Source organism: Acartia tonsa, chromosome 12, assembly GCF_053477335.1.
Source record: "Acartia tonsa isolate MP-2025a chromosome 12, ASM5347733v1, whole genome shotgun sequence".
NCBI lineage: Eukaryota > Metazoa > Arthropoda > Copepoda > Calanoida > Acartiidae > Acartia > Acartia tonsa.
This window is the reverse complement of record NC_137271.1, coordinates 37863259-37872753: the sequence shown is the minus strand read 5'-3', so window position 1 is coordinate 37872753 and position 9495 is coordinate 37863259.

The following is a 9495-nucleotide window of genomic DNA, read 5'->3' as shown; positions in this document are numbered from 1 at the left end:
GGATTTGTGAAGCCTAGTAATGTAACACAAAGAAATTAGTGCATGACACTTTCCCCCACCCCATAAAAAATCCCCCAATTCGAAAAAAATCTTTCAATCCCCCCTCTTTTTCTCTCTTTGCAAACAGCTCTCTAGGACGTTACTTATACAAAGACAATTATACTCATAAGTAGCGCAGCAATTACAGGCTTACATAATCATTCTCTAATACTTAGAAAATTAATTTTTAGAAATACTATGTATTTTTAGTAGCGAAGCTACTCTATAATTCACAATGTCCGTCCGTCCGTCTGTCCGTCTGTCCGTCTGTCCGTCCGTCTGTCCGTCCGTCTGTCCGTCCGTCTGTCCGTCCGTCCGTCCGTAATTAATGAATTGGGGGAAACGTGATTTTCTCGGTACCTATAAAAGATAGAGAGCTGAAATTTTTTGACAACATTCCCATCATTAAGGAGCACAATTAACTATAAAACATCAATGTCGGTCAGACTGCTTTTTAGCAGGTTTTAGGCTATTTTTTATATTTTCCAAATTTTCCCCATATCTTTGGTGTTTATGGTCCGATTTTCAAACTTTTTTCAGTTTAAGATATCAAAATTAAATTTCCCGTCATTTGAAGAAACAACAATGACAGTCAGACTGCCTTTTTGCAGGTTTTTGGCTATTTTTATATTTTTATTTTTCCCCATATCTTTGGTGTTTATGGTCCAAATTTAAAAATTTTTTCAGTTAAAGATATCAAAATTAAATTTGAAGAAAAAAAACAATGACAGTCAGACTGCATTTTTGCAGGTTTTTGGCTATTTTTATATTTTTCACATTTTTACCTATATCTTTGGTGTTTATGGTCCAATTTTCAAAAATTTTTCATTTAAAGATATTAAAATTAAATTTCTGGCGTTTTAAGAAAGGAAACAATGGCGGCCAAACTGCCTTTTAGCAGGTTTTTGGCTATTTTTATATGTTTGACATATTTCCCCATATCTTTGGTATTTTTGGTCCAATTTTAAAACTTTTTTGCATTAACAGTTTCAAAATATTTTTTTCCCATTGTTATGTGCATCTAGTATGTAATTATGTAATTTACTTTAACCGTCTTCATCATACAAAATAAAACAAGGTTATGTGTTTATTTTTTCCAATACAGCTGTTCTTGATTTTAATAAATACACTTTTAATCTACATTTACGTATTTCCATCCACAATTTTTTGTGCTTCGCTACTTATGGATGTTGTCATCCTTGTTTTATTTGTCAATATAAAGATGTTAGATTACTGTCTTAACCATGACACTTTGGTTAAGTGTGACTTCCGAATTTGCGGGAAGTTCTAGAGATCTTAGTCTTACGGACAAAACCCCCAACACCAGGAACCATCAAGTTTCAACAGCAGGTTTGAGTATAGATTTATTGACACAAACTATTTCAAAGTCCTGAAATTACAAAATCAATTAATACAAAATTCCAGTTTTTATAACCACGTAATATTATTTGCTTTTAAAAAATCTTTTTTTTCTACGGTTAAGAATCTTTGGGTACTTTGGCTTTAAAGGAAAATTATTTGGTTTAATAGATCATTGTTAAATGCAACAATAAAGGCACATAAAAATTACTAAAACATAATAATTGAATCATAATAAAGTTTCACGTGTAGCTGGCTAAAGCCTTTAAACTTAATAAATCCGTCCTATACGCCATTCAATTTAAAGAAAATGAAGAAAAATCTACCTGAAGTTCTTATGGTTAAAGCACCTGGCATACTAGGGTTGTTCACGCACTATGAGACCAATGATAGGCCCGACTTAATTCTCCGAAATCTTTATCCACTCACATATCATTCAAAAGTAAAGAAACGTGGATACACCAAAACATAAACAACATTCAATGCCGCGTCTCTTTAGGAAAGGAAAGTCAAACAAAGACGACATTTTTTTTCTGAATTGGAATTGTGAATAAGGAAATTAATTTCGATCTTGATAAACACAAAGCTTCCTCGAAAAGAGGTTAAGACAATTACTTACTTTGATGGTAATTCTAATCCTGCAGATATCAATCGGTTTCAATGCCATACTGGAAAAGATATTTTTCATTAAATAAAGTCCGATCTCCATTCTTATAAAAAAAGTAATATGATATCAATATAAATCAAAATATAACATTATGTTTTAAAATGTATATATAAATATGTGTATTATGTAATATTATCATGTTTAATTTATTTATGTTTTTTCTAATAAGAAGAATAAATCATTTAAAACACAAACACATTTCCAAGTTGTAGGTTTTTAAATGTTCAAGTTCCAGTTTAATTTTTGAGATAACTATTCTCTTTCCCCCAGCTTTTACTCTGGGATTAGTAAGCAGAAACTACAAAATGGGCCTTTTTCTCTCTCTTTTTTAGTTTACTCCAGGGAGGGAGGGGACATTGGATTGTAAACTTTTAGGGTTCCCAAAGTTTTATATTACCCTCTCTCATTTGATGTTTTTAACCTGATTGGTTGGTTGAAAAGAGTAGTGTTGAAACTTTTCCACCAATAATTATATTATACTGCATTGGAGTAATTTTTATTCATTATCATCGGAGATCCCTGACTTTTTCTTTCCAATTGAGTTGCCATTTCTCCCTGTTTTTCCTATTTCTATTGCTTTAACTAACCCCCTCTTTTTTGCCTTTGTTGGTGTAATACCCCCCTCCCCACACACACACACACAGAAACATCCAACATACACACACAAACACACAGAATTTTCTATTATATCATTACTACATACTGCGCTTATCTTAGATTTGGAGTCTATAGTTTTTGTGTGTTTTTGTAACATCCATGTTTTCATTTGTCATTAATGTCCGTCTATTTATGAAATTTAGCTAAAATTAAATTGACTAAAATGTTAATTAAAATTTTAAAAAATACTGAATTTTCTTTAATGTAGTAGTCATATTCAGTGATTTTTTGACAATATCTGCTAAATAATTGTCCTTCTTTCCAAAGAATATTTCAGAATGATATTTAAAAAAACATGCATGTTATAAGAAAACAAAAAAATCTAGTCAATGCATCCCCCAATAGGTCTTTTTATTTGTGTGTGTGTGTGTGAGTGTGTGTGTGTGTGTGTAAGTGTGTGTGTGTGTTTGAATTGAATCATATATAGGTTTGTGCAATTAATATATTATTACTTGGATGTTGCACCAGATTTTCATGTATTTGAGAATAAGTAATACTAGCAGCTGGCTAAAATAAATATTCCACCCACTTTACACCATCATCTAGCCTAATACTTAATGAACGAACTATCCAATAAATAAGGTCGATAAATTAGTAATTGACGACAATTTTTCCCTGTCAATATATCCACTTATATCCTATATCCATTGTTTGTGCAGAAAGAAGCATCTAAATGTAAATAGGGACAAATTTTCTTGAAATAGAAATATTGCGTTTATTGAAAAAACTATTGGTCCTTTGACTTTGAAACGAATTACATAATATACTTTGGGCTTTCTTATACCTTAGGTAACCTATCATAACTGCAAAGAAGATCAAATACTTTAATTTCAAATATTAAAAGCTATATTAGCATTGGAGTGCGTAATTGGGGGAGGGGGTGTGGAGGGATAGAGGCATTATGTCAGCCATCAACACAAGTTTTTATACTTTATAATCGACATTAATAGTGTCATTACCATTTCGGTAAAATGTTACCCATGACCATTTTCATTTTATGCCTTACTGCATGCCGACTTACACCATTGATATAGTGTGCATCCTATTTTAACGGAGAATAGAGGGGTCAATTGATTATAAGAATAGTGTTCCCTATCCCTTTTAAAAATACTGTTGCATTTGACAATAGGAAAATTGAGAAATGGGAGAAAAAGAAAAAAAGGAGAGAAGCAGAGAAAGAGAAATTCTCATGAATAGGACAATAGCTGATAAATTCATATTTCTGTCTTTTATAGCTTGAAATTAATTTTTATTCTCAAAGGACAAAAAAAAACCTTTGAATATATGAAAAGTCTTTTTATAATTAGCATAAATCGTTCTGCCAACCTAGTTATACTTTTTTTCTGTTTAAAAAGGTTACTAGTAAAGAAAGAAAAAAAAAAGATTTTTGAGGAATAATTCTTATGAAAAACATATAAAAACAAGGATGACAACATCCATAAAAGCGAAGCACTAAAACGGTAGGACAAACGGACATTAGCACTTGTATAGTATCTGAACTGAATAATCAGAATTTAAAAGTATAAGAGCCAAAGCAAAATTGTAAGTAAATTTGTTGAAAAGCTGCTTGAAGCAGGATAATGTTTATGGACATACTTAAATTTTTTGACTTGATTATAGAGTTGCTTCGCTTATAATATTGTTCTTTGTTGTCCCAGGAATCAATATGCCAAAAATCAGATCAAACGGATAATTAGAACACTTGAAAATTTGTTGTTAAAAAAGGAGAAAAATCAACATGTTTAAAATGGACGTACGGACATTCTGGTAATGATTATAGAGTTGCTACGCTTTCTAAATCGTACCCAACTACTACAGGAATCATCATGCAAAGTTTGAAATCGATAGGACAATTCTAACATGCCTAAATTAACGAACAAAAGCTATCTATCTCGGACGGACGTACGGACGGACGGACGTACGGACGGACGGACGTACGGACGGACGGACGGACGGACCGACCCTAATTATAGAAAAGCTTCGCTTTTAAAAACATTATAATTATGGTCGAATCACATAAAAATTCAATATATCTCCTTTCTTCTAAAGCAGTAAGTTTTTTTTTCTATTGAACTGATTGACTTCTCCATCTTTTGAAAAGCTAAAAGGATAGTTTTAGCCTATTTTATTTTTCTAATTTTAGTCAATTTTAGGCTAATTTTCCCATCCAATTTAAATATAAATACCAATTTTTCACAAAATTGTCTCTTTTTGTGAAAAATGGGACAAAAAAAACAATAAAATTTTAATACAATGATATCACATGTACAATTGTATAACTGTGTAGTTTTTAGTTTCATTGGCCCAAAATCCGCATTTATTTCTACCTGGTATTAAATCAGTGTATGATATTGGAATGATCATCTATTGCATTGCATCGTATTATAGACATTTTTTTTGCGGATATTAAAATAAAAAATTATAAGTTTAAACTCGGTTTTGTTAGACCCGAGGATAAATTTTTGTTTGATTTTTTAATATTCGTTGATAATTGTGTGTAATACGATGCTATACATAATTTTCAGTATGACTGAGAACCGGTTCTAATCCTGAGGATAATAATCGGTTTCGAGACCATACTGGAATAAATCTATTGTCATAAAGGTTCTTATCAAAAATCGTAATCTTTGTCTAACATTTTCTACTAAGACCTTAAATATTACGACAATGTAATATAAAAGTGATCATGGCTGACTTATTATCGACAAGTAATTAAACAGCTTAAGGCAAAGAGCTTCAAGTACAATTCTGACTAAACTAGAACTCAAGGACCTAATGGGATAAGACAATGGCCGATAAATTGATGTACATCCCAAATGATGATACACAAAATTACCCCTTTTTAAGATTACGATCAGTGGTTGAAACGTTTGGACACTCAACTTAATGATCAAACCAATTAAAAGTCCCAAATGTTGTTAATCCAACGAATAAGGAAACTGCATTATAAAACTTTGGAGACTAGTGTAATAAACAGCCCAATGTTCTCTTCCTCCCTGACTAGAACTAACATAATGCCACATACTTTAAAAGTAAATTAACTACTTAGCAATGCTTAAATTGTTTCTATTGTGCAGTTAGGCCATTTCAAAGATTATAGACACTTTCAAATATTTGTCTTGGTAGGATTTTTCTTCATAAGTAGTGCAGCAATAATAACCCAACAAACCAATAGTATTATGATTAATTCTCTATATTATACTAGTAGCTTCGCCTCTATCCTCCAGAGGGGGGGGGGGGTTAGCTTACAGGGGAGGCCAGGAGAAAAGTCTAAAGCCAGCTCAAAATAATCATATAGCTTCCCAGAAAAGTACAACCAATACGGACCAGCATTTTCCGAGATATTTCGCTTCAGACAAAAAAATATAATATTATCTATGTATCAAATAGTCTATGAAAGTAAAAATCAGTTGAAATGATTTTGTATATATGTAATATATATATTTATGTATGTATACATTTTAAAAACAAGTACAAGCTTCAATCTTATCACCCCATCCCTCTGGGCCTTTAGTAAGCATATGTATGTACCTAAAGAGTCTAATTTCAGAGTTACATAAGCCTGAAAATTACACTAGAATTTCAATCTATGCTAGCATCAAAATGCAGTGTTATATATTTAGCAGAAAGGCGTTAGAAGGCAACTTAGAGCTAAAACTAAACGGCCTTGAAAGCCCCTTCCCTAGTACTCCCCCCGCTTAACCCTGTACATAATTTCCATGATTACCCCCCTAGAAAATACACCCCTCCCCCCCCCCCCCCTGCTAACTTTTCTCCTTTCTCTTTCCTTCTCCACGGCTCATTAAGTATTCCCCCCTTTCTTTTTTTTTAACCCTCAAAAATTCGTTTTCTCCTCTCTCTTTTGCTCTCTGTTAACCCTGTTTGAGAGGGCGATTTTGTGTATCCCTTGTTGGAATCCCCCCTCTCCCCCTCACTTTGTGTAATCTTAAAAGCAGCTTACAATTGTATACAAGGAAAGATTTAGATAAGAATTCTCATAAAAATACAATCATATAAAAGTAGTAAGTTTTTTTGTTTGTCTGTTAAATTAAATCTCTTCTACCTTAACGATTAAGGGTTCCATTTTAGGTAAGCTTCACATGGGCCAAAGAAAAGTTTTAGGTTATTTTTAAGTCTTGGAATGGTTCAAGTCGTTAGGGCTCTTATGGCTAGGGGCGAATCGGTTAGTCTATCAAAAATGTATTAAAGATTCTTTATTGGTTTATTTATGTTGCCTTATAAGGAACATGTTTATTTGAATTTATTTTAAAGAAATCTTAACCCTATCTCTGCGGGGATGTATAAGGCATTAACCCTAGGCTGTGCGGCTCTAAATGTTTCAGGCAGTTACAACCTGCTTTCATTGTACACCCATCTTTTAAGTCTCCCTCCCCCCCCCCCCCCTTACAACATTCCTATATACATATAGTCTCATCAGAACATATTTGCTTTTACCCATGTAAACAGTCATAAAACTGCCCCCCCCCCTCCCCCTAGGTCCTAGGGCAAAGATAAATTACATGCCTTAACCCTGATTTATTATACGCAAACAACGTGAACGTTAAAGTTGTTCACTTATTGATATGTATTAGCGCAGCTACTCTATAACTATTGTATATAGGTTTTTTTTTTGTATAGATTCCTATGATGAAAGTGCATAATTTAGGATTTATCGACAACCCGATATTTTCTTTAAACTGCTTTTAAGCTAAATATTATCAAGAATTTACTATATAAATAAAGGAGAAAGACTAAACTACATAACTTTTGTGTCACTTTTGAGGAAGACGATTACATGATATAAAGGGAAAGGAAAAAGGGAAGGGGGGAAGAAAATCTCTTCAAAAGAGATGGGAGAAAAGGGAATTGTCTTCCTCAAAAGTGACACAAAAGTTATGTAGTTTAGTCTTTCTCTAAATAAAGCATTGCTTTTAGACTGCTTTCTAGCAATGCAAGTAATTCTATAAAACTGTGTTAATTAATCTCATGTTTTATTGTTGATGCTGCGCTACTTAAATGGATATAATCGGCCTTGTTTAGTTGTAATGTAGGGTAGGGGTAGTAGGTGGATGTAGTAAGGGGTGGTAGGATAGGCATACAATTTCATGCATTGAAATTTTACCGTTTGATTTTCAGGGTTAGGGTTAACTAACTATCAAGATGCTGTTACTTATCTATATATCAACATAATACATATTCCAGTATAGCTTCGAAACCGATTAATATCAGCTGGATTAGAACCGATATAGAGGTATACTGAAAGATCAACTAAAGCATCGCATTTCAGACAATTTTCCTCAAATATTAGAATAAAAATATTAAAATAAATACCAGTTTTGTTAGACCGGTCCTTCGGCTCCCTGTGGCTAAAAAAACTGTCGTTTTAATCTTATGATTTTTATCTAATTTCCACGGAATATTGTCTATAATACGCTACGATAAATATTTATTAAAGTCTCTTAATGCTCTAGCTCTAGCAAAGGGAAGAGAGATAAGAAAAATAGCTTAAAACCCGTCCAAGATATTTATTATGCTAACCTGAATTGTACTAATATGGAACCTAGTAAAAGTGTCTGACTCTGATTATGACGTAAAAAAAATAAGCTAATGAGAGGCCAGTATACACTGTAATTGACCAATGCAATGGTAAAATTTATAGTGGCCTCTCATTGGCTAATCTTTTTTACGTCATAATCAGAGTCAGACACTTTTACTAGGTTCCTAATACGGACAAGCCATTTACCAAGTCTATAGCTTCAGACAAAAACTTTTATATTATAGAATGTTACAAGAGACTTAATCTTAATTTTTAAAGTAAAAGCCTGAAACCTGCCCAAGGCTTGTACAAAAATTTAATAGCCAAAAACCAACGGGACCCATGTGAAGGTTCTGTAATTAGATATATCTAGTTTATAAACTAAATCAGTTCAGTAGTTATAGGAAATCTTAAGCTTGAGACAAAAAAACCTTACTACTTTATATAATAGGTTATGTAATTTTTATTGAATCGTTAAGTGTTGTCATATTAACATTATTTTGTCATGATCACTTGAGTTATTGACATGATGTGGACATAAATAACTCGATATTATGTCAACAATGGCCAAAATTGTATTTTGTCCATCTAATATATTGAAATTATACTTCTACAAAACAGCATAATCCGGTAGATATAAGTTCCTAGTAGTAAAGCTTGAAATTTTACAAATTTATGTTTATAATTCAAAAGTTTCGGTATTCATACGATTAACCCTTTCTTTTGAACCGGTAGTTTATCCTCTATCCCACGGTTTAACCCATTCGCTCATTTCCCGTACTTTTATTAAGTTACACCCCTTTCCAATAAAAAAGTCCACAAAAAAACATGAGAGAAAAAATAAGAGAGGCTTGAACCCCCGCCCTTTATTTCAACCCTCCCCCTCTCTCAACCCTTGCCTCGAGAAAACCAACCCTTTATACTTTAATATAAACCGCAAATGCTCGCCTTTCTCCGAATACACACACACACACCCATACGCTCACACATCCTCTAACCCTTTCAGTAAAAAGCAAAGGGGTTAAAGCATGACGAGGGGAGAAAGGGGTGGGTTAAGAGAATGAGAGAAAGAGTTGACCAATAAAACACAAGATGGCGGCCCAAAAAAACACTCGGGGTCACACACACACATGAAAGGGTTACAGTTTTTTTGGGGTAAGATAAGGAAAAGACACAAAAAGTGGAAGGGTTGATGGGAAAAAGGGTTAAAGATAAGAAAAGTAAAGTGGGGGTAAAA